Source organism: Rutidosis leptorrhynchoides, chromosome 3, assembly GCF_046630445.1.
Source record: "Rutidosis leptorrhynchoides isolate AG116_Rl617_1_P2 chromosome 3, CSIRO_AGI_Rlap_v1, whole genome shotgun sequence".
NCBI classification, from domain to species: domain Eukaryota; kingdom Viridiplantae; phylum Streptophyta; class Magnoliopsida; order Asterales; family Asteraceae; genus Rutidosis; species Rutidosis leptorrhynchoides.
The window spans coordinates 487,110,175-487,134,486 of record NC_092335.1 but is presented as its reverse complement, the minus strand read 5'-3'; positions in this window follow the sequence as shown (position 1 = coordinate 487,134,486).

The window sequence follows — 24,312 nt, the reverse complement described above, 5'->3', positions numbered from 1 at the left end:
TTGGTGAGATATAGGTTTAATGCCGGCAGCGTTATAAATATAGACCACAAGATTTCATATATAAACGTTTTAATAAAAATATTCTAAGTTGTTGAGCACTTGATAACCATACTTAACATTTAATCAACGTCGCATATTCCCATTATTATGAAATCTTACTACAGCGTACCAAGTGTAGTCACCGAAACGAAGTACTGTGCAACCGTTGAATACTGGTCTTCCAGTCCGGTTGGGGTTGTCAGGCCCGATAGATCTATCAACAGGATTCGCGTTTATAATACCTCATGTAAATAATAGTTACCAAGTTACAGGGAAGTATGCCAGTGGTACAACTCAACGTAGAATATATATTTTTAATCACTTGTGTCCATAACGTAAATCATAAAATGCATGTATTCTCATCCCGAAATATTTAGAGTTTAAAAGTGGGACTATATACTCACTTTTGTCTTGAAGGTATTTAACTAGACTTGGTCTCCGATAGATATCACGAACCTAACCATATATATATAATATATCAACATATTTTCTGTTCAAGTAATCGTTACATATATATATATATATATATATATATATATATATATATATATATATATATATATATATATATATATATATATATATATATATATATATATATATATACTTTTAATACTTTTAATATTTTCTTAGTCCGTAGTTAGCAGTCCGATGTTAGTGGTCCACAATTAGTTGCTTAAATAAAATAAATAAAGACCCCTTCGTATTCGTATTGATCAGAATTAATCTTGACCCATGGTACCATGTTGTCAAATGACGTGTTGCGTACATAAAGTAGCGTGTTGTCAAATGACGTGTTGCGTACAATCATGAGGTCTTATGATTAATCTTCTCGTGTTGTTTACGGGTGGTCCTGAAATATATAAAATCAAATCATAAGTAAATATATATTAAATATTATGTTAATTAGCCAAGATATGATTAATCCAATTTTGTCATAATATGATATATTACAGGCCTTGAAGTGTTTTTAAAAATCAAATTAGAAGGATCTATTTAGTTTGCGAACAAGTTTGAAATCACTCAAACTATGTTCTTGTTGTTAAAATTTTATAACACAAAATAAGATAGCTATTTAAATATGAATCGAATAAGGTTATGAATAAGGTTACTACCTCAAGTTACTTGGACAAAGCTACTGAAAAAGGTAAGAAAAATCTTGGAATCAAAAGAGTGGTGGAGTGGGATTGAAAGATTGGAAGTAATCTCCTTGAATCGGATGACTATATTGATACGTTCTTGAGTAGGTAAATGAAGAGAGATTAGGGAGTGAATTAACTTGAAAGAAAATTGGAATGTGTGTGTGCAAAATAGCATGATTATGGGATGGATATATAGGAGATTTAGTTTGTTTTCTTGCACAAAAGTCACACATGAGGTTAAATGGCTGGTTCCCACATGTAACATCATGTCTAGTGGCTGATCATTGAAGTTTATTGTTGGTATATACCAATAGTAAATATGTATAGAAGCTGGGTATGATACGGTTACATATACCCTAGATATACTTGTAGAAATTTTGAGGAATCGGAACGAGAATTCAAATATGGACGGGTTTATAACTGTAAAAGAGGCTCAAAACTGGGCTTTTATTTTTGGGTCAAACCGGGCCAAAATAAAATTTTAAGACATTTTTAATAAAGCAGTGTTAGCCCAGCCAGGGGCTCTGCCCCTTGGACCCCGCCAGGGGTTGCCACCCCTTGGACCCCGCTTATCGGGGGCGCTGCCCCCGAACCCCCGTCATAATCAAGATAAGTTCAAACAAGTGTGCACTCCACACTTCCCCAAACTTGTTCGATATTTATCAAGATTATTTTGGTTACAAATTAATCCCATTACACCTAAATCATATTGGTGACATAGATCACCAACACATTATATATTGTAAGTATATATGTCAAATAATGTTACATATAGTTATCGTTTTGAAAACTTAAGTTAGTGGTCTCAAAGTATACTTATAACTCATTGTTGTTAGTTCACAATGAAATGTTAAACCATCCTTAAATCATGTTAAATATGTATAAATATGTACATATACATAATCGTATAATTATCGTGTGTTATATAGTTCGTGATATCATCGGTCAAATTGAACGGTCAAACGTTGTGTGAAACTCTTTTCAAAAACATAAGTCTCAACAGTTTGGATTGCTTATCATGTTGGTAAGGTTTATTTTATGTAAATATTAATCTCATAAGTATAAAACGATCGGAAAAATCCGGGTCGTTACAGTACCTACCCGTTAAATAAATTTCGTCCCGAAATTTTAAAGTTGTACCTATTTTGCGTTGTCCGGAAACAAATGTGGATACTTTTGTTTCATCTGATCCTCTCATTCCCAAGTAAACTCGGGACCCCTTCGAGCATTCCAACAAACCTTAATGATTGGTATGTTGCTCTGCTTGAGCCGTTTAACTTCACGGTTCATGATTTCGACTAGTTCTTCTATGAATTGTAGTTTCTCATCGACTTGGATTTCTTCAAGAGGAATGGTGAGATCTTCCTTTGCAAGACATTTCTTGAGGTTTGAGACGTGAAATGAATTATGTACCCCTGTGAGTTGTTGTGGTAACTCGAGTCGATAAGCTACCGGTCCGATGCGTTCGATGATCTTGAACGGGCCTACATACCTTGGGTTCAGTTTACCCCTTTTTCCAAAACGTATTACACCTTTCCAAGGTGACACCTTTAGCATAACCATGTCACCGATCTGAAACTCTAATGGTTTCCTTCGGACATCGGCGTAGCTCTTTTGGCGACTACGGGCTGTTTTCAATCTCTCCTTGATTTGCACTATCTTCTCAGTAGTTTCATGGATGATCTCGGGACCAGTTAATTGTCGATCTCCTACTTCATTCCAACAGATAGGGGATCTACACTTCCTTCCATACAGTGCTTCGAATGGTGCAGCTTTAATGCTCGCATGATAACTATTTTTATACGAGAATTCTGCTAATGGTAGATATTTATCCCATCCATTTCCAAAATCGATCACACATGCCCTGAGCATGTCTTCAAGAGTCTGAATTGTTCTTTCACTCTGCCCGTCAGTTTGCGGATGGTATGCGGTGCTCATATCCAAACGGGTTCCCAGGGCCTCCTGTAGTGATTGCCAAAACTTTGATGTAAATCTACTATCACGATCGGATATAATGGAAATAGGTATTCCATGCATTGAAACAATTTCCTTTATGTATAATCGTAATAGTTTCTCCATTCTATCCGTTTCCTTTATAGGCAAGAAATGTGCAGATTTGGTGAGACGATCAACTATTACCCAAATGGTGTCATAACCCCAGGAAGTCTTAGGTAACTTTGTGATGAAATCCATGGTAATACCATCCCATTTCCATTCTGGGATTTCTGGTTGTTGAAGTAGCCCTGACGGCTTCTGGTGTTCTGCTTTGACTTTGGAACAAGTTAAACATTCCCCAACGTATGTTGCAACATCTGTCTTTAAATTAGGCCACCAATAATGCGTTTTAAGATCTTGATACATCTTTCCAACTCCAGGATGTATCGAGTATCTTGTCTTATGTGCCTCATTCAATATCAACTTCCTTAATCCACCCAACTTCGGTACCCAAATACGGTTTGCAAAATATCGAATTCCGTCTTCCCGCATAACGAGTTGCTTCTCATGCTTCTTCATTATTTCATTTCCTATGTTTTCTTTAGTAAGAGCTTCTCGTTGAGCCTATTTGATTTGTGAGTTGAGATTCATGCGAATTTTTATGTTCATTGCTCGTACTCGAATTGGTTCCCGTTCCTTTCTGCTTAGAGCGTCGGCTACTACATTCGCTTTCCCGGGATGATAGCGAATCTCACAATCATAGTCGTTTATCAGCTCGACCCACCTTCGTTGCCTCATGTTCAGCTGTTTCTGATCGAAAATATGTTGAAGACTTTTATGATCAGTAAACACAGTGCATTTAACTCCATATAAATAGTGTCTCCATATCTTCAATGTAAACACTACTGCCCCCAATTCTAGATCATGCGTCGTATAATTCTGCTCGTGAATCTTCAATTGTCGAGATGCGTATGCAATAACTTTCTTTCGTTGCATAAGGACGCAACCAAAACCTTGTCGCGAAGCGTCACAATATATCTCAAAATCATCGTTCCCTTCAGGTAACGATAAAATAGGTGCCGTGGTCAACTTCTTCTTGAGTAATTGAAATGCACTCTCCTGCTCAACGGTCCATTCGTACTTCTTCCCTTTTTGTGTTAACGCTGTCAATGGTTTAGCTATTCGGGAAAAATCTTGAATAAACCTTCTATAATAACCGGCTAAACCCAAAAATTGGCGTATCTGCGTTGGTGTCTTAGGAGTCTCCCATTTTTCAATGGCCTCAATTTTAGCTGGATCAATCTGAATTCCTTTGCTACTAACAACGTGGCCAAGAAATTGCACTTCTTTCAACCAAAATGCACACTTAGAAAATTTGGCGTATAACTGTTCTTTTCTTAACAATTCTAATACCAACCTTAAATGCTGCTCATGCTCTTGCTCACTCTTGGAATAGATAAGAATATCGTCAATGAAAACGATAACAAACTTATCTAAATACGGACTACAAACTCGATTCATGAGGTCCATGAATACAGCTGGCGCATTAGTCAACCCAAACGGCATGACCAAAAATTCATAATGACCGTAGCGTGTCCGAAAAGCAGTTTTCGGAATATCTTCTTCTTTGACACGTAATTGATGATAGCCCGATCTTAAGTCGATTTTTGAGTACACACATGATCCTTGCAATTGATCAAATAAGTCATCAATTCTCGATAATGGATACCGATTCTTGATAGTTAACTTATTTAATTCACGATAATCTATACACATTCGGAAAGATCCATCTTTCTTTTTGACGAATAAAATAGGAGCTCCCCACGGTGAAGTGCTCGGTCGAATGAAACCACGGTCCAGTAATTCTTGTAACTGGCTTTGTAACTCTTTCATCTCAGATGGTGCAAGTCTATATGGAGCACGAGCCACTGGTGCAGCTCCTGGTACTAGATCTATGTGAAATTCTACAGATCTAAATGGAGGTAATCCCGGCAACTCTTCCGGAAATACTTCAGGAAAATCTCTTGCCACAGGCACGTCGTTGATGCTCTTCACTTTTTCCTTCGTTTTAACTTTATTAACATGTGCTAGGATAGCATAGCACCCTTTCTTCAAGCACTTTTGAGCTTTCAAACAACTAATGAGTTTTAGCTTTGAGTTACCCTTCTCTCCATAAATCATTAATGGCGTTCTATCCTTACGAGGAATGCGAATTTCCTTCTTGGCGCACACAACTTCAGCTCCTATTTTGGACATCCAGTCCATGCCGACTATTACATCAAAACTTCCTAATTCTACGGGTATCAAATCAATCTTAAATGTTTCTCCGGCTAAATTTATTTTACAATCACGGCAAATTTTATCGGATTTAATTAGTTTACCATTAGCTAACTCAATCATGTACTTAGCATCTAGAGGTAATGATGAACAATTCAATTTAGCGTGAAAGTCTCTACACACGTAACTTCTATCGGCACCAGTATCAAATATAATAGATGCGGATAAGTTATTAATGGTAAACATACCCGTAACAAGCTCTGGGTCTTCATACGCCTCTCTAGCATTAATAACAAATGCTCTTCCACGTGCAGATCCGTTATTCTTCTCTGAATTCGGGCACTGACTCTTATAATGACCCTGTTTCCCACACCCATAACAAGTAACAGTGGCCAAGGCAGTTCTATTTGCATTGGTGGCAGGAGTCTTGGTACCGTTTGTATTTGTAGCGGGAACCCTACAATCTTCAGCAAGATGACCTTTTCGATTACAATTGTTGCACACCACATTACAATAACCAGAGTGATGTTTGTGGCATCTGTTACATAAAGGATTTCGTCCCTTGTAACCTGAGTTCGAACCGCTACCCGCACCTTGCGTGGTTTCTTGTTTCTTGTTGGATTGTTGATGATTACCTTCCCACTTTCTTTTGTTTCCCGATGTCTTGACATCGGTGTTCTTATCCAGAATAATCTGGTCCATCAACTCGTTCGCCATGGTGATAGCTTCATGAATAGTCTTGGGTTTGGATGCTGTAACATTTGCTTTGACCTTTTTAGGCAAACTGTCTTTGTACAGTTCAATCTTCCGTTCTTCGGTTGGTACCAATTCGGGACATAGCAAAGCTAATTCCATGAATCGCTGAATGTAGGTGGTGAGTTCAGTACCAACAGCTTTCAGGCTTCGTAATTCAGCTTCCAACTTCCTAACCTCGTTCCTTGGACAATATTCATTGATTAGCATTGTTTTGAATTCTTCCCAAGGAGTATCATAAGCTACATCTCCTCCTACGGCCTTCACATAGTTTTTCCACCACGTGAGTGCACTATCTTGTAGGGTGCACGATGCATACTTAGTCATGTCCTTCTCAATACAACCACTGATTTTAAACACAGACTCAATCTTTTCGATCCACCGGGTTAAACCAACCGGTCCTTCTGTTCCACTGAATGATGAGGGCTTGCAACCTTGAAAAGTTTTGTAAGTGCACCCCACACGAGGATTTGGGTTAACTGCAACACCTCTTGCAGCCTCGACCCATAACATTCTGTCGTTCACTCGCTGATTGATGAGTTCCTGGATTTCTTGTTCCGTCATTCGGTTCAATCGCGCCATAATCTTCAACAAGAATGAAAAAAATAATTATTCACATGGAATATTATAGATGTAGTATGTATTTACAGTACATCGTAGCTTATTAATAATGTGAACCAGTTATTATTATAAAAGCCTTTTCTTCTTATTAGCGTTTTATAATTATATCTAGGGTAGTACCTACCCGTTAAAGTTCATACTTAATAGCTTAGTACGAAAATCAATTACTACCACCCAAATAATACTTAACCATGGAAAATTATTGCATTTCACACTTCACTATTTTACATATGCTTATCTTACATCAAACATTAAGCAACCACACTAGTAATATTATACAAAACATTATATGATCCCATGGTTTAAAACAACAGCGCATCATTTAACCAAAAGCGTTTGTGTTCAAAGAAATCGCTTAAAGGTTATCCTCGTTGTCTCCCTGCGTTTTGGCTGAGGAACCGAAGAACTGGATGTTGGGATAGAACTAATAGGAATAGCGGGAATAGGTGTGGAAGTATCTGGTGGAGTTGGTCCCACAACATCCTCTCTAGACTCGGGATTTAGATTTTCCATTTCAGTAGCCTTTCGTTTCTTTCCTCGTTCGAACTTGTCTTTCGTAATTTCCTGTATTTCTTCCTCCTCAGGATCACTTTCCGGTTCCTTTTCAATTGATTCATCCGGAACTTGTGAGTCTTCCCCAAAGGTATCGTTTTCATCATCAGATAGATTAATGACTGGAACACCATCTGAAGAGTCTGGTTCGGAGTCGCTGAATGTGATAATAAGTTCTAAGCCAGACATCTATCACATAACAAGTAGCATGTTAATACCACATAATATTTACATATTAATTTTTAACCAACAAGGATAAGCAATAGTTTTCGAAATCAAACACGGTCAAAGTCCAGACTCACTAATGCATCCTAACAAACTCGATAAGACACACTAATGAAAATTCTTTGGTTCTCTAAGACCAACGCTCTGATACCACATGTCATAACCCGACCTTAACCATAAGGACGAATACAATAACATATGATTTCATCGCGAGGTATTGACCTCTATATGCGACATTTTTCAAAAACTGCATTCGTTTTACAATACAAACCATAACTTTTATTACAAATACAAGGTTTAAACAACTTAATAATGATTATCGTTTAGCGATAATCTTAAACTTACAAACTTTACATGTGATAATAACAATACGATTTCCAACATATTTTACATTACAAATCCTCCGATATGCAGTTTTATTTTTGACACAAATATGCATACTCAAGATCTTGCTTAAATTCAACATGTTGCAGCGGAAGCTTTTAGTTATCACCTGAGAATAAACATGCTTAAAACGTCAACATAAAGTTGGTGAGATATAGGTTTAATGCCGGCAGCGTTATAAATATAGACCACAAGATTTCATATATAAACGTTTTAATAAAAATATTCTAAGTTGTTGAGCACTTGATAACCATACTTAACATTTAATCAACGTCGCATATTCCCTTTATTATGAAATCTTACTACACCGTACCAAGTGTAGTCACCGAAACGAAGTACTGTGCAACCGTTGAATACTGGTCGTCCAGTCCAGTTGGGGTTGTCAGGCCCGATAGATCTATCAACAGGATTCGCGTTTACAATACCTCATGTAAATAATAGTTACCAAGTTAAAGGGAAGTATGCCAGTTGTACAACTCAACGTAGAATATATATTTTTAATCACTTGTGTCCATAACGTAAATCATAAAATGCATGTATTCTCATCCCGAAATATTTATAGTTTAAAAGTGGGACTATATACTCACTTTTGTCTTGAAGGTATTTAACTCGACTTGGTCTCCGATAGATATCACGAACCTAACCATATATATAATATATCAACATATTTTCTTTTCAAGTAATCGTTACATATATATATATATATATATATATATATATATATATATATATATATATATATATATATATACATACTTTTAATACCTTTAATATTTTCTTAGTCCGTAGTTAGCAGTTCGATGTTAGTGGTCCACAATTAGTTGCTTAAATAAAATAAATAAAGACCCCATCGTATTCGTATTGATCAGAATTAATCTTGACCCATGGTACCATGTTGTCAAATGACGTGTTGCGTACATAAAGTACCGTGTTGTCAAATGACGTGTTGCGTACAATCATGAGGTCTTATGATTAATCTTCTCGTGTTGTTTACGGGTGGTCCTGAAATATATAAAATCAAATCATAAGTAAATATATATTAAATATTATGTTAATTAGCCAAGATATGATTAATCCGATTTTGTCATAATATGATATATTACAGGCCTTGAAGTGTTTTTAAAAATCAAATTAGAAGGATCTATTTAGTTTGCGAACAAGTTTGAAATCACTCAAACTATGTTCTTGTTGTTAAAATTTTATAACACAAAATAAGATAGCTATTTAAATATGAATCGAATAAGGTTATGAATAAGGTTACTACCTCAAGTTACTTGGACAAAGCTACTGAAAAAGGTAAGAAAAATCTTGGAATCAAAAGAGTGGTGGAGTGGGATTGAAAGATTGGAAGTAATCTCCTTGAATCGGATGACTATATTGATACGTTCTTGAGTAGGTAAATGAAGAGAGATTAGGGAGTGAATTAACTTGAAAGAAAATTGGAATGTGTGTGTGCAAAATAGCATGATTATGGGATGGATATATAGGAGATTTAGTTTGTTTTCTTGCATAAAAGTCACACATGAGGTTAAATGGCTGGTTCCCACATGTAACATCATGTCTAGTGGCTGATCATTGAAGTTTATTGTTGGTATATACCAATAGTAAATACGTATAGAAGCTGGGTATGATACGGTTACATATACCCTAGATATACTTGTAGAAATTTTGAGGAATCGGAACGAGAATTCAAATATGGACGGGTTTATAACTGTAAAAGAGGCTCAAAACTGGGCTTTTATTTTTGGGTCAAATCGGGCCAAAATAAAATTTTAAGACATTTTTAATAAAGCAGTGTTAGCCCAGCCAGGGGCTCTGCCCCTTGGACCCTGCCAGGGGTTGCCACCCCTTGGACCCCGCTTATCGGGGGCGCTGCCCCCGAACCCCCGTCATAATCAAGATAAGTTCAAACAAGTGTGCACTCCACACTTCCCCAAACTTGTTCGATATTTATCAAGATTATTTTGGTTACAAATTAATCCCATTACACTTAAATCATATTGGTGACATAGATCACCAACACATTATATATTGTAAGTATATATGTCAAAGAATGTTACATATAGTTATCGTTTTGAAAACTTAAGTTAGTGGTCTCAAAGTATACTTATAACTCATTGTTGTTAGTTCACAATGAAATGTTAAACCATCCTTAAATCATGTTAAATATGTATAAATATGTACATATACATAATCGTATAATTATCGTGTGTTATATAGTTCGTGATATCATCGGTCAAATTGAACGGTCAAACGTTGTGTGAAACTCTTTTCAAAAACATAAGTCTCAACAGTTTGGATTGCTTATCATGTTGGTAAGGTTTATTTTATGTAAATATTAATCTCATAAGTATAAAACGATCGGAAAAATCCGGGTCGTTACACGTTCCATTTAGAAACTCAGCATGACTTACTGTAATATAATCACGTTGATCAAGTGTCATTATATTATACTAATTCATGCTTCAGTTCCCAACACTACTTCAAAATATTCCTATTTTAAACTTGAATGTTTCAGAATTTAGAAACTAAAATAATTTCTTTTATGATGTAATACAGATAGCGCGAAGAGGTAAATGATCTCAAATAAGAAAAATTAAGAAAATATCTTCAGAAATATGGAGGATATTTATAATGAAAGATATGATGATATTTTAGAATTTCTAATATCAGAGGATGATGAAGAATATTGTCCGCAGGGGTTTAGAGTCAGGAGCAAGGTATTCGTTAATGACTTCAGCAGGTACTGAATCATTTGGATCCTTTGAAGTCAGGTTCAGTCTTTGTAATTTGTCCACAGCCTCCTTTCTACTTTTCTCAATCCGTTTTCCAGTTCTAAAACTTCTCTTTTTCTGCGCTTTGCCAGCACACTTCATCATTATCATCCAGCTTTTACCGTTTAAAGTCGTTTATAGTTTTTGCTGCTTCATCAGCATTTTTTCCATTTTCGGAGAACCAATTTGTAGTTCGGAGTGTTTTTCAGAAACTTCACATTCAAATTAAGTCCAGAAGATAGACGTTATATATACACATATAACTGTTGGCGTAGACATGCTGCGAGATTTCAAAATACTGATTGCTAATTCCCAATGATTCGTATGGCAATTCTCATTACAAGATACGAATGAGTAAATGATGAGGTTTCAATAAATAATTATAATGACTTTTTGGAGAGGCTAAAGTCAAAGGGTAATGAAGTTGTTGGTACATCTGCTAATAATGTGGTGAAATGTAAAAGGTTCCCTGGTAACGATGGTGTATATCTCAAGGTTATAATAAGGTTAGTCTAACTGAAAAGTCGAAGTTGACTTGCTGGAGCTGTGACAAAACTGGCTACTTTGAATAGGAGTCGCAAAGTTATTTTTGCTAATAAATGCCACAGAATCTGAAGCGGATACGTTGTTTAAACTTTTACTTTGGTTTCAAGAGTTTTTCGGGTACATAACTGTGGGTAACATGTGGTTGGATCATCATCTCGATTGCTCATCATTCGAAGTGTCTTCAGAAATTTTCAAAGGGTTTGAACACAGATTGTAATCATTAACATACATTTGATGTTCTAACACAGTTTTGAAGTCAAAAAATAGCTTGTGAAAGATGTAAAGATCTAAGAGTGATGATTTTGGTCATATCTCGAGTTGAATTTTGAGATTTCAAAATCAGAATATGTAATTAAATTTTGAATGAGTATGGTTGTTTTGATTTCTATAAAAGAATGTATATTGTTGTGAAAGTAGGGAGTATAATGGATGATTTGCTGAATCAGATTCGAAGAATGTAACATATTATTTGTGAATTTATATATCTCTCGAGTATTACCTACCCGTTAAAAAAAAAATTTCACAATTAATATTTTGTACAAAAGAATTTTATTACAGTCTTAATGAAAAAATATATATGTATATTTTCTTCAGATGTAACATAGATTTAATGAGTTAATGTTAAATTAAACTCATTTGATTTACGGTTGAAACTATAATTGAATAATCCCTAAAGGCTTTAAAAAGTACATAACTTTTACGCAGTATTTCTTTAATGACATTGAAATTATGAATCAATACTTCGTTATTTATTGATGTATGATGTTCGGTTGGTGGAATTCTTGTGAATTTCGCAAAGTACGAATGATGTTATCTGAAAAGTTTCGAGTACATCGATGATGAAAGTGTAAAATCAAATATATACTTGATTTATTACGAATTTGAATTTGTTGAATTGCGACAGAGATTGTAGTTAACGCTGGTTAAGTTGCGGCCGAAGGACGTACATTATTTCATATTTGTAATATGAATTAACCGAGTAGTTAAGATTAACACACAATAGCTTAGCACGGAAAGATTTATTTCAAATATATATATATATATATATATATATATATATATATATATATATATATATATATATATATATATATAATATACATATAATTTCTTCAGAGGGAATGAGTTAATTCTTCATAACTCGTTGATACAATATACACGTTATTGATTCGTAATGATGTCCACAGTGATTCTTGAACTGACGGATTTTGTGATGTTATCGGTGTTGTTGATTCGGATGTTGACTGTACTGACGATGCTGGTAACGCTGACGGTACTGTTGATGCTGTTGGTAAAGCAAGTTTAGCATGTTAATCACACACCATTTTTGTCAGAGTTTCTACTCTTCCTTCTATCATTTTGGTTCGCTTAACTGATTTATGGTTAGGGCTAGATTAGATAATCTCTAAGACTTTAGAGATTACATAATCGCAGCGGAATGTTTCTCCAATGAAGTTACGAATTAATACTTCATCAGTTATTGTTGTTGGTACTCCTTGGTATCTATGGTGCGTATGACGTTGTTGCTCGTGGAACAGATTGTGAAGTTGAGGTTTACGACGCGGTTGTGGTTGGAGGTGGTAATGGTACTGTTGGCATTGATGATGGTGGTACTGGTTATGCTGCTGATGTTGCTGCTGGTGTTTGTAATCTCTGAACCATATTCTCCAAAGCCACTACCCGAGCGCGAAGCTCGTTGACTTCTTCTATTACATAGGGGTGATTGTCGGTTCGGACGAGCAGATAAATAAAATCTAAAATTTGATGTAATATATAATGGTGACGAGATACTCTGGAAATAAGCGAGAACATGGTGTTTCGGACAGGTTTGCCAGTAAGTGCTTTAGGTTCTTCGTCAAGAGGGCAATGTGGTGGATGGAAGGGATCACCTTCTTCTTGTCTCCAATGATTGAGGAGGCTACGAACCCATCCCCAATTCATCCAGAATAGGTGATGACTGATTGGTTGATCTATTCCGGTCACACTGCTTTCGGAGCTTGAATGGGATTCCATTTCGGAATCTGAGTGACTTGAACTGATGACGAATTCCATTTCGTATGATTGGATAAAGGATTTTTTTTTCGATATGAAATGATTTTGGCTAACGGATGGTATTCTAATTACATAGAATATATATATATATATATATATATATATATATATATATATATATATATATATATAGATCAAAAGATTTCGTAGATTACGGAGGACTTTGTGGGATATGTCAGGCAAAGTTTAAAGTAACAGATACGATAAGATATGATTTAGCAGATATGCTAAGATATGAATTTTTGTCTATACACTATTTATGCAATCAATGCAGCAAGACGTGTCTTAGACTAAAAATGATAAGCAGGTAATTTCATGAGGATGATAAGTAGTTAATTTTTGACACAAAATGATAGGCAAAACTTTTGACATGCAGACACGGTCGAAGTCCAGACTCACTAATGCATCCTATCGACTTATCAGTTAGAAATACTAATGCAGACCTGGTTCGCTAAGACCACCGCTCTGATATCAACTGAAAGAACCCGTTCATATACATTATAAACGATTCACAATAGTTGATTACATTGCGATGTATTTGACCTCTATATGATACATTTTACAAACATTGCATTCGTTTTTAAAAGACAATCTTTCTTTACATCGAAAATTGATAGGCATGCATACCATTTCATAATTTCCACTATCCAACTATAAATTGATTTAATAATAATCTTTGATGAACTCAATGACTCGAATGCAACGTTCTTCGAAATATGCTATGAAAGACTCCAAGTAATATCTTTAAAATGAGCAAATGCACAGCGGAAGATTTCTTTAACACCTGAGAATAAACATGCTTTAAAGTATCAACCAAAAGGTTGGTGAGTTCATTAGTTTATCATAATAATTTATTTCCATCATTTTAATAGACCACAAGAATTTCATTTCCAGTTCTCATAAATATACGTCTCATGCATAGAGACAAAAATATTCATTCATATGGTGAACACCTAGTAACCGACATTAACTAGATACATATAAGAATATCCCCTATCATTCCGGGATCCTCCTTCGAACAAGATATAAATTTCGAAGTACTAAAGCATCCGGTACTTTGGATGGGGTTTGTTAGGCCCAATAGATCTATATTTAGGATTCACGTCAATTAGGGTGTCTATTCCCTAATTCTTATATTACCAGACTTTAATAAAAAAGGGGCATATTCGATTTCGATAATTCAACCATAGAATGTAATTTCAATTACTTGTGTCTATTTTGTCAAACATTTATAAAAGCACATGTATTCTCAGTCCCAAAGATATAAAGGGTAAAAAGGCAAATGAAACTCACCATACAGTATTTTGTAGTAAAAATACATATAACGTCATTGAACAAGTGCAAGGTTGGCCTCGGATTCACGAACCTAAATTAATTATTTATATTTATGTGTTGGTCAATATTTGTCTAACAAATTAGGTCAAGTCATAGTGTACCACAATCCTAATGCTCGAGACTAATATGCAAAAGTCAACAAAAGTAAATTTGACTCAAAATAATTTCCAAAAATCTATACATGATTAATATATAGTTTAAATATCGTTGTTCTATATTTTTAAATATTTTAAAAGATTTATTAGAGTAAATAATATAATTTATTTATTAATAAATAAAATTTTATATTAAATTTATATAATAAAATATACTTTTATATATATTAAGTAATAAAATTTATAGGGTTCATTTAATATCATAAAGATAATATGATAGGTATTATTAAAGTAAGTTATTACACGTAGTAAAATATGTTTGTATCATATATTTATTTGATAAAATAATATCTATAATGATAGTAAGTAAAAGTTGTATTATTTTGTAATAATAATAATTATTATAAAAATATCAATATTTATAATTACTAAGATGACATTATGATAAAACGATAATTCTAATTATGATAGAATTAATATTTACGATAATTTTTAATATTATCTTTAAAATAATAATTCTATTTAAAATAATAATAATAATAATATTTTATAGTAACAATGACATTTCTATTAAAATGATAATTTTTGTTAAAATGATAGTTTTAATACTAACGATACTTTTAATAATAATAGTAATGATAAAAATAATAAGAACGATAATTTTATCTAAATCAATATCTTATAATATTTTAATTTCATCATGATACTCTTACCCATTATTTCCTAATCGTTTCATTTAATAGCTTTAAATCGTCTTTTATATCGTGTTCATAATAATGATAATAATAGTAATCAAAATAATTATTTGTTACAAATATTTGTTTTAATTACACTAATATTAATAATGATAGTTACTATAACATTATTAACGATAATACTAATAATTATCTGAATGATAATATAGTAATAATAATAATAATAACAATAACAATAACCATTTTTAAATAATGATATATATATTAATAATGATAATAATAATAATAATACCAATAATAATAATAATAATAATAATAATAATAATTGGATAATAATAATAATAATACTAATTATAACTTTAACGATAATAATGATAGTAATAATAATAAAAAATAACAATTTTTAATGATAAATCCCTTTTATTGATAAAGATAATAATAATGATAATAATAAGATAAAACTAGAACGACGATAAAAACGACGATAATAATAACCATTTTTAATAAAAATATCTAAAATTCAATTGATTATAACTTCTAATCCGTTCATCGAAACCATTCGATATCTAAAGGAAAAGTTCTTAATTTTTCGCTAGCTTTCCAGGGACATGCATATCTTATACCTTATCTCAACCGCAAGTGTAACTAATTCAACATTCAACCTAACCTGTCTAATGGCAATATCAAAAGTACAAGCATGCATAATCCTAAATACTCGAGCACTAGTCAGGGATACACTATTAGTATGTAAAAGTTAAATTATGAGTACTCACGTATCAATATTGAGATTCAATATTGCAGGAAAGGTACGTAGACGCAACAGAAATGATAAACACTATATTGACCTCACGAGCATACCCATGAATCATACTCAATCACCTCCATAGCTATAACCCATAATTTCCTTAATCCTATCTCACTCGAAAAACAATTTCGAAATCACTCGAACAGCACTCCGTTGTAATATTTTATGTATACTAATAATATCTTGAAATAATACGGAGTAAATATATATATGTAAATCGATTGAGAGAGTTTAGAGAAAAATATTTTCAAGTTTCTATGAAATAATGAAACCTATTGATTTCTATTTATAATAGATTTTTGAATTATTAAAGTGAATTATTAAAGTATGAATTATTAAAGTGAATTATTAAAGTATGAATTATTAAAGTGAATTATTAAAGTATGAATTATTAAAGTGAATTATTAAAGTATGAATTATTAAAGTGAATTATTAAAGTATGAATTATTAAAGTGAATTATTAAAGTTAAAGTAAAGTAAAAATAAAGTAAAGGTAAAGTTTAAGTATAGTAAAAGTATAAAACTATGTACGTATAATACGCGTATAAATATATATAATATTAATTTAAATCGTTATATATATTTAATAAAATAAAATATAAATATCGTTATCTTTATCATACTAGTTAAGTAATGAGTTGTCAAAAGTGGTTCTAGATATTTATAAAAGTTATATACGTTTTAATAATAAAGTTCTTTTTAAACTGAAAACGTTTTTGTACGTTTGAAACTAAATAGATCAATCGAGTCTTTATGAGATTCAATCTTCCACTATCCTTTGTCTAGTTCTCAATGATTGATAATTTGTTCTTATTTATAACTCACTTTACCATTTTCCGAATATTGTTAAAATAGAAAGATTTCTCAAATCAACGTGGGCCTTTCAACAGAGACTTGTAATCATAATTCAATATATCTGATAATTCAATCATTTGATCTTATCTTCTAATTCCATTGATAAACATTTTGAAACAGATACAATCATATAAAGTATTTAATCTAATATTTTGTTTACGTTTCAAGTTATGATATTTATACACATATACATATATAATCATATTCGTTTAATGGTCCGTGAATCGTTGGAACTTGGTCGAGGTTGAATGAATGTATGAACATAGTTTAAAATTCTTGAAATTTAACTTAACAAATATTGATTATCGTGTTAGAAACATATAAAGATTAAAGTTTAAATTTGGTTGGAAATTTCCGGATTGTCACAGTAAAGTTGCTGGAAAGAAGTAGCAGAACAAAACTTGAAAGAGTTCTTGCAAGTGTGTGTGAAAATTGGAATAAAATTTGGAAAATGAATGTGTAAAAATGAGTTAGAAATGGTGCTTATTTATAGGCTTGAAAATTTGGTTTTTAGTGAAAATATCTAGTATAAGTTAAAATGTATTAAGTCATGGATGACATATTAAATTGATTAGGTCATGGATAACATATTACACAAATAATTGCAGATTTTTATTGGTATATACCAATAGTAAATACTTCTAGAAGCGAGTAGAATTCTTGAGGAAATTGAACAGAAATACGATTATAGCTATCCTTTATATGTATTGGTATATTAGAAAGTTTATTTAATACTTGTAAGGATGTATTTACACTCGTAATACATTATATGTAAATACATTTTAACATAAGTTAATTACGTCGTTTAAATAGTAACATATATATTGTTCAAAAACTCTTTAAATTAGTAGTATGAAAATATATATATATATATATATATATATATATATATATATATATATATATATATATATATATATAATACTTTGTTAATATACTAAATGAGATATTTAATTATCATATTTTCAAGTTAAATATATATAAATCCATATATATACACAATAATTAAACAATTAAACAATTAAATCAAGTTATGACGTTCGTGAATAGTCAGAATAAAAGGGTGACCAAAAGCTTGTGTAAAACTCTTTCCGAAGGTTCAAGACTTATTAAAATTCATTGCTTATCAAGTCAAAATTATTAAATCATGTAAATAGTATAATCAAGTAGTCGAAAAAATCCGGGTCGTTACAGTACCTACCCGTTAAAGAAATTTCGTCCCGAAATTTGATCGAGATCGTCATGGCTAACAATAAGTATGTTTTCATGACGAATACGAGTTGAAAATTAGATTTTTATCATTAGTGAGTAATATGGATAAAACAATTCGATTATGTTAAGTGTATGAGTGAAGCTATCGCAAAATAGTAAAGATTCGTCTTAACTTTTGACGTCGTCACGGTTGATTTCCGGATTAAAGAAAATCTTTGTAATCTTAATAAGATTTTATTCTTCAGTAATTAAGGAAATTAGAATTTTCTTCGATTAGGTGCGTAATCTGGCTCGATTGCTATGTCTGATATTTCTCTATAAATTAACACCCCCTTCGTTTCCTTATTTCCACATCTCTCATCTTCTATACTTTCTTCCATAATTCATACTTCCAAAACATTCGTCAATATGCTTCATCCAGTTCTAATTCTTGATATATTCTTGAGTATCACATCTGTCATTCTTCTTTTTCATCTACCACCGGAGGAATCTGTTTACTTCTACTATGCTCTTGGGTTCATAGTGTTTTTAGTTCTCCAATGTCTTTATATTGCTATACGCATTGATATACACAGTTTGTAATTCTCTGTGTTGTTGTCGTGCTTATATTTTTCCTTATATTTCAGAGCTCCTGTGCTTGTGTATTGTCATTTACGGTTATTGCTCTCTTCCATTTGCTGTGATTTATACTCCTATTCCTATTTCGAAGCTTCATGCTTTTGTTTTCTCTTCTCGATTTTTAAGTAAAGCGAGTAATGGTCCAGAATTCATAGGTATGGAGTTTATGATGAACATGACTAATGTTCTAAGAGAGAATTTGTAATAGCACGATCTTGATTAGTAAAATTACCAGAATTCAAAAGAAAAGATAGAACTATCAAGAAAATATGTTCTTGATATGTTTAGAGATTAGGCAGAATGTAAGAGTCGTGTAGCATAGAGCATGATAATGGTATGGTCTATGAATCATCATGTTCCATTAGAAACTCAACATGACTTACTGTAATATAATCACGTTGATCAGGTGTCATTATATTATACTAACTCATGCTTCAGTTCCCAACACTAATTCAACAACATTCATATTTTAAATTTTGAATTTTTCTGAGATTTAGAAACTAAAACAGTTTCCTTTATGATGTAACACTGATAGCGCGAAGAGATAAAAGATTTCAGATAAGAATAGTTATGAAAATATCTTCAGAAATATGGAGGATATTTATAATGAAAGATACGATGATATCTTAGAATATCTAAGATCAGAAGATGATGAAGAATATTGTCCACAAGGGTTTAGAGTAAGGAGCAAGGTATTCGCTAAAGACTTCAGCAGACACTGAATCATTTGGATTCTTTGAAGGCAAATTTAGTCCTTGTGATTTGTCCACATCCTCCTTCAGGGTTTGCTCAATCCGTTTTCCAGTTTCAAACCTTCTCTTTTTCTGTGCTTTGCTAACACAATATTCTTTATCATCAACTTTTAACTGTTACGGTTGTCTACAGTTTCTGCTGCTTCATTCAGCTTTTTCAAAACTTCATAGTATTGATTCGTAGGCTGAAGTGCTATTACGAATTTCAGAATTATAATTCCAGGAGATAACGTTATATGTATATGCAGAAATGATGTGAGATTCAAGAATAATTATTGATGCTTCCTAGGGTTTGGTATGGCAATTATTGTTACAAGATGTAGATGGGTATATGACAAGGTTTTATAGTGATCTTTCAGAGAGATTTAAGTCAAAGAGCAATAAAGTTGCTGATAAACTTACTACTAATGTGGTGGAATATAAAAGGTTCCCCGGTAACGATGGCAAAAAGACAACGTATGTATCAAGGTTATAATAAGGCTACTCCGGATGAAAAATCGAAGTTGTCTTGTTAGAGCTGTGACAAAATTCGCTATTTTGAAAAGGGATTGTAAAGTTATTTTGGGTAATAATAATGTTAAAGGATCTGAAACGGATATGTGTTGAACCTATGCTTAGGTTCCAAGTGTCCCCTGGATGCATATCTATATGCATATATTCTTCGTATGTATTGCGTGATTGGTTCATTCTCTCGATTGTTCCTTAGTTGAGGTGTTTTCAAGAATTTTGAAGGGTTTACACGCACGTTGTCATCGTCAATATTCGTATAATGAATTCGGCGTGAATCTTGAATGATACGAATATCTTTATGAGTTTTGTGAATGAAAATGATGTTCTAGTATAGTTTGAATTTAAAGTATTATTTTGAAGGATGTAGGAATCTAAGAGTGATGTTATCTGTTTAATCTTGACTTGGATTCTGATCTGTCAAAACCAGAATATGTAATTGAATTTGAATGATAATGGTTGTTCTGGTTTCTATGAAGTAATGTATATTGTTGTGAAAGTTGTGAGTATGGTTAATGATTATTGAATCAGAATTGAAGAATGTAATGTATAACATATTAATTGTGAATTTGTATAATTCTCGGGTATTACCTACCCGTTAAAGTTTCACAAGTAATATTTTGTACAAGAGAATTTTTATTATAGTCTTTATGAAAATATATGTTATTATATTTTCTGCAGATGTAATATAGATTTAATGAGTTAATATACTATTAAACTCATTTGATTTTTGCCGGAGCTAGAATGAATAACCCCTAAAACTTTAGAGATTACAAAATTTTTGCGGAGTATTTCTTCAACGTAAATGAAATTATGAATCAATACTTCATTATTCATTTTTATTGATATTTCCTCGGTGATTGATGTTGGTGTTCGTAGAATTCTTGTGAATTTCGCAAGACACGAACGACGTTTTCTAGAAAGTTTCGAGTACATCGAAAATGAAAGTGTGAAATCTAACACGTACTCGAACAATACACTTGGTTTATTATGAAATGGAATCTACTGAGTTGAAGCAGAGATTATAATTAATGATTGTTAAGTCATTGATGAAGGAGGTACATCATAGCATAATAGTAATATGAATTAACCGAGTAGTATCTACCCTTTAATATTCACACGTAATAGCTTAGTACGAAAAGATATATTGTGGTTTAAAAACTCATATATATATATATATATATATATATATATATATATATATATATATATATATATATATATATATATATATATAAAATATACACATAAATTTTTCAGAGAGAATGAGTTAATACTTCATAACTCGTTGATACAATATGCTCGTTGTTGATTTGTGATGATGTTGGTGATTATGGAACTGGCGGAGCTTGTGATGTTGTAGGTGCTGCTAGTACTAGTGATGCTGTCGGTACTGGTGGTGCTGCTTGTATAACAAGTCTATTTTGTAACGCACGCACCATTCATGTCAGGGTTTCTATTCTTCCCTCTGTCATCTCTATCCATCCACTCATCTTGATTTACGGTTATGATTAGAATAAATAATCTTTAAAATTTAGAGATTACAAAATCACCGTAGAATATTTCTCCGATGAAGTTATGAATCAATACTTCATCGTTTGATGTTGTTGGTATTCCTTGGTATCTACAAGGCGTATGATGTTGATGCTCGTGGGACAGATTGTGATGTTGGGGCTTGCGATGTAGATGTTATTGGTGGTGGTGCAGTTGGTTCTTGGGGCTTGTGATGCTAGTAAGTTCTGCATCATATTCTCCAAATTCACCACTCTAGCGGGAAGCTCGTTGACTTCTTCTAGTACACTGAATGATTGGCGGTTGGAACGAGGGGATGAATAAGATCTAGAAGTTTAGATAATATATAATCGTGGCGAGATACTTTGGAAATGAGGGTGAAAATGGTGTTTCGGACTGGTTCGCCGGTAAATGCTTCAGGTTCTTCGCCGAGAGGGAAATTTGGTGGGTGGAAAGCATCGCCTTCTTCTCATCTCCATTGACTGAGTCATCTACGAACCCATCCCCAATTCATCCAGAATAGATGATGGCTAATCGGTTGATCCATTACGGTTACACTGCTTTCGGAGCTCAGATGAATATCCATATCGGAATAGCTGTCGGAATCCGATGAACTTGAACCAGTTGAAGGATCCATCTCGTATAGAGTAGGGAAAAGTTTTTTTAAATGAAATAAATTATAGGACTAGTTTGGTATTCCTCAATACATAATTTACATATGTATTGATAATACCAGAATCCTATAAGTTACGAAGGAATTTATGGAAGATGTTAGACAGAGGTTATTATAATAGATATGCTTAAGAAATGAAATTTGTCTATACACTATATATGCAATAAATGCAGTAAGACGCGTCTAGACTTAAGATGATAAGCAGGTAATTTCCGACAAGAAATGATAAGCAAAACTTTTGATATGCAGATACCGTCGAAGTCCAGACTCACTAATGCATCCTAACATGTATCAGTTAGACACACTAAGGCAAGACCTGGTTCGCTAAGACTCCTGCTCTGATACCAACTGAAACAACCCGTCCATATTACTATAAACGCAGTACGTTATTCATTGGTCCCATAGCGAGGTATTTGACCTGTATATGATACGTTTTAGAAAATATTGCATTCGTTTCATAAAAAGCACACCATTATTATACATAATGCATGTTTTAAACAAGTGGGCGATTATTTAAGAAATAATCCCCATAATACATCGGTTTCTAAATACTACACACGTGACATAACAGTCGAATATAATACATGACAAAGGTTTTATTGAATGCAACACTTTATTGAAAAAAAACATGAGACTCCATGCACAGCTTGCTCAGATAATGCAACAGTAGAAGACTTTCTTAAGGACCTGAGAATAAACATGCTTAAACAGTCAACACAAAGGTTGGTGAGATATATAGGTTTAAAGTTAGCATCGATATAAATATAGACCACAAGATCTCATAGTTACAAATATTTCAATAAAGATATTCTATAAGTTGTTGAGCGCTTCGGTAACCATACTTAACCATAAATGTAGCATATTCCCTTTATTATGAAATCTCCCTACACTGTACCAAGTATAGTAAAAACGAAGTACTATGCAACCGTTTACGATACTAGAGCGACTAGCCCGGTTGGGGTTGTCAAACCCGATAGATCTATCAATAGGATTCGCGCTTACATGTTCTTACAACATGTAAATATTAGTTACCAAGCTATTAGGGAAGATATGCAAGGTGGTATAACTCAACGTAGAATATATTTTAAGTACTTGTTTCCATAGTGTAAAACATAAAATGCATGTATTCTCATCCCAAAATATTTTAGAGTTTAAAAATGAGACTATATACTCACGGTAGTAAAAGTATATTAATGATAATTTTCAACTTATTAAAAATATGACCGTCATCCTTGGATTCACGAACCTGTAACAAATATGTATGTATATCAAAATGTAATACAACTATTATTCATATCATATCTTCAATCACATGTGATTGTTTAAGTTCATATTTTCAATCACGTGTGATTGTTTAAGTTTATATTTTCAATCACGTGTGATTGTTTAAGTTGTCAAGTTAGCAGTCCAACGTTAGTAGTCCATAATTAGTAGTTCACAGTTAGTAGTCAACAATTAGTAGTACATAGTATACACGTGTTGTATAAGACTCAATCATGAGCCACAATACCGCTTTTGTAGTTACACGTATTGTGTATGTTGTGTCTTATGATTTATCCGACTTATTGTGTAACCATGACATGTTAGAATACATGTATAATACAAGAAAAGTTAGCTAGGATATGGTTAGTATAGATTTTAATGAATTAATCCCGTAATCAAATTATCCATTTCTAACCAATATTGTTTTGCCCATAATTTCTTCGTTATAAATCCGTTTTGAGTGAATCAAACTGTTATGGTTTCATAACGAACTGTAATTTGTGAAGCTAAACTGAAAAAGTGGTGGTTTATAGTCAGAGTTACAAGTTATAATCCATATTTGAAAGAGGTAGTCATTTCCATTGAAAGAACGACATCTTGATGACCATTTTGAAAAACATACTTCAATTTTGAGTTTAACCATAATTTTTGGATATAGTATCATGTTCATATGAAATATCATTTTCCCAG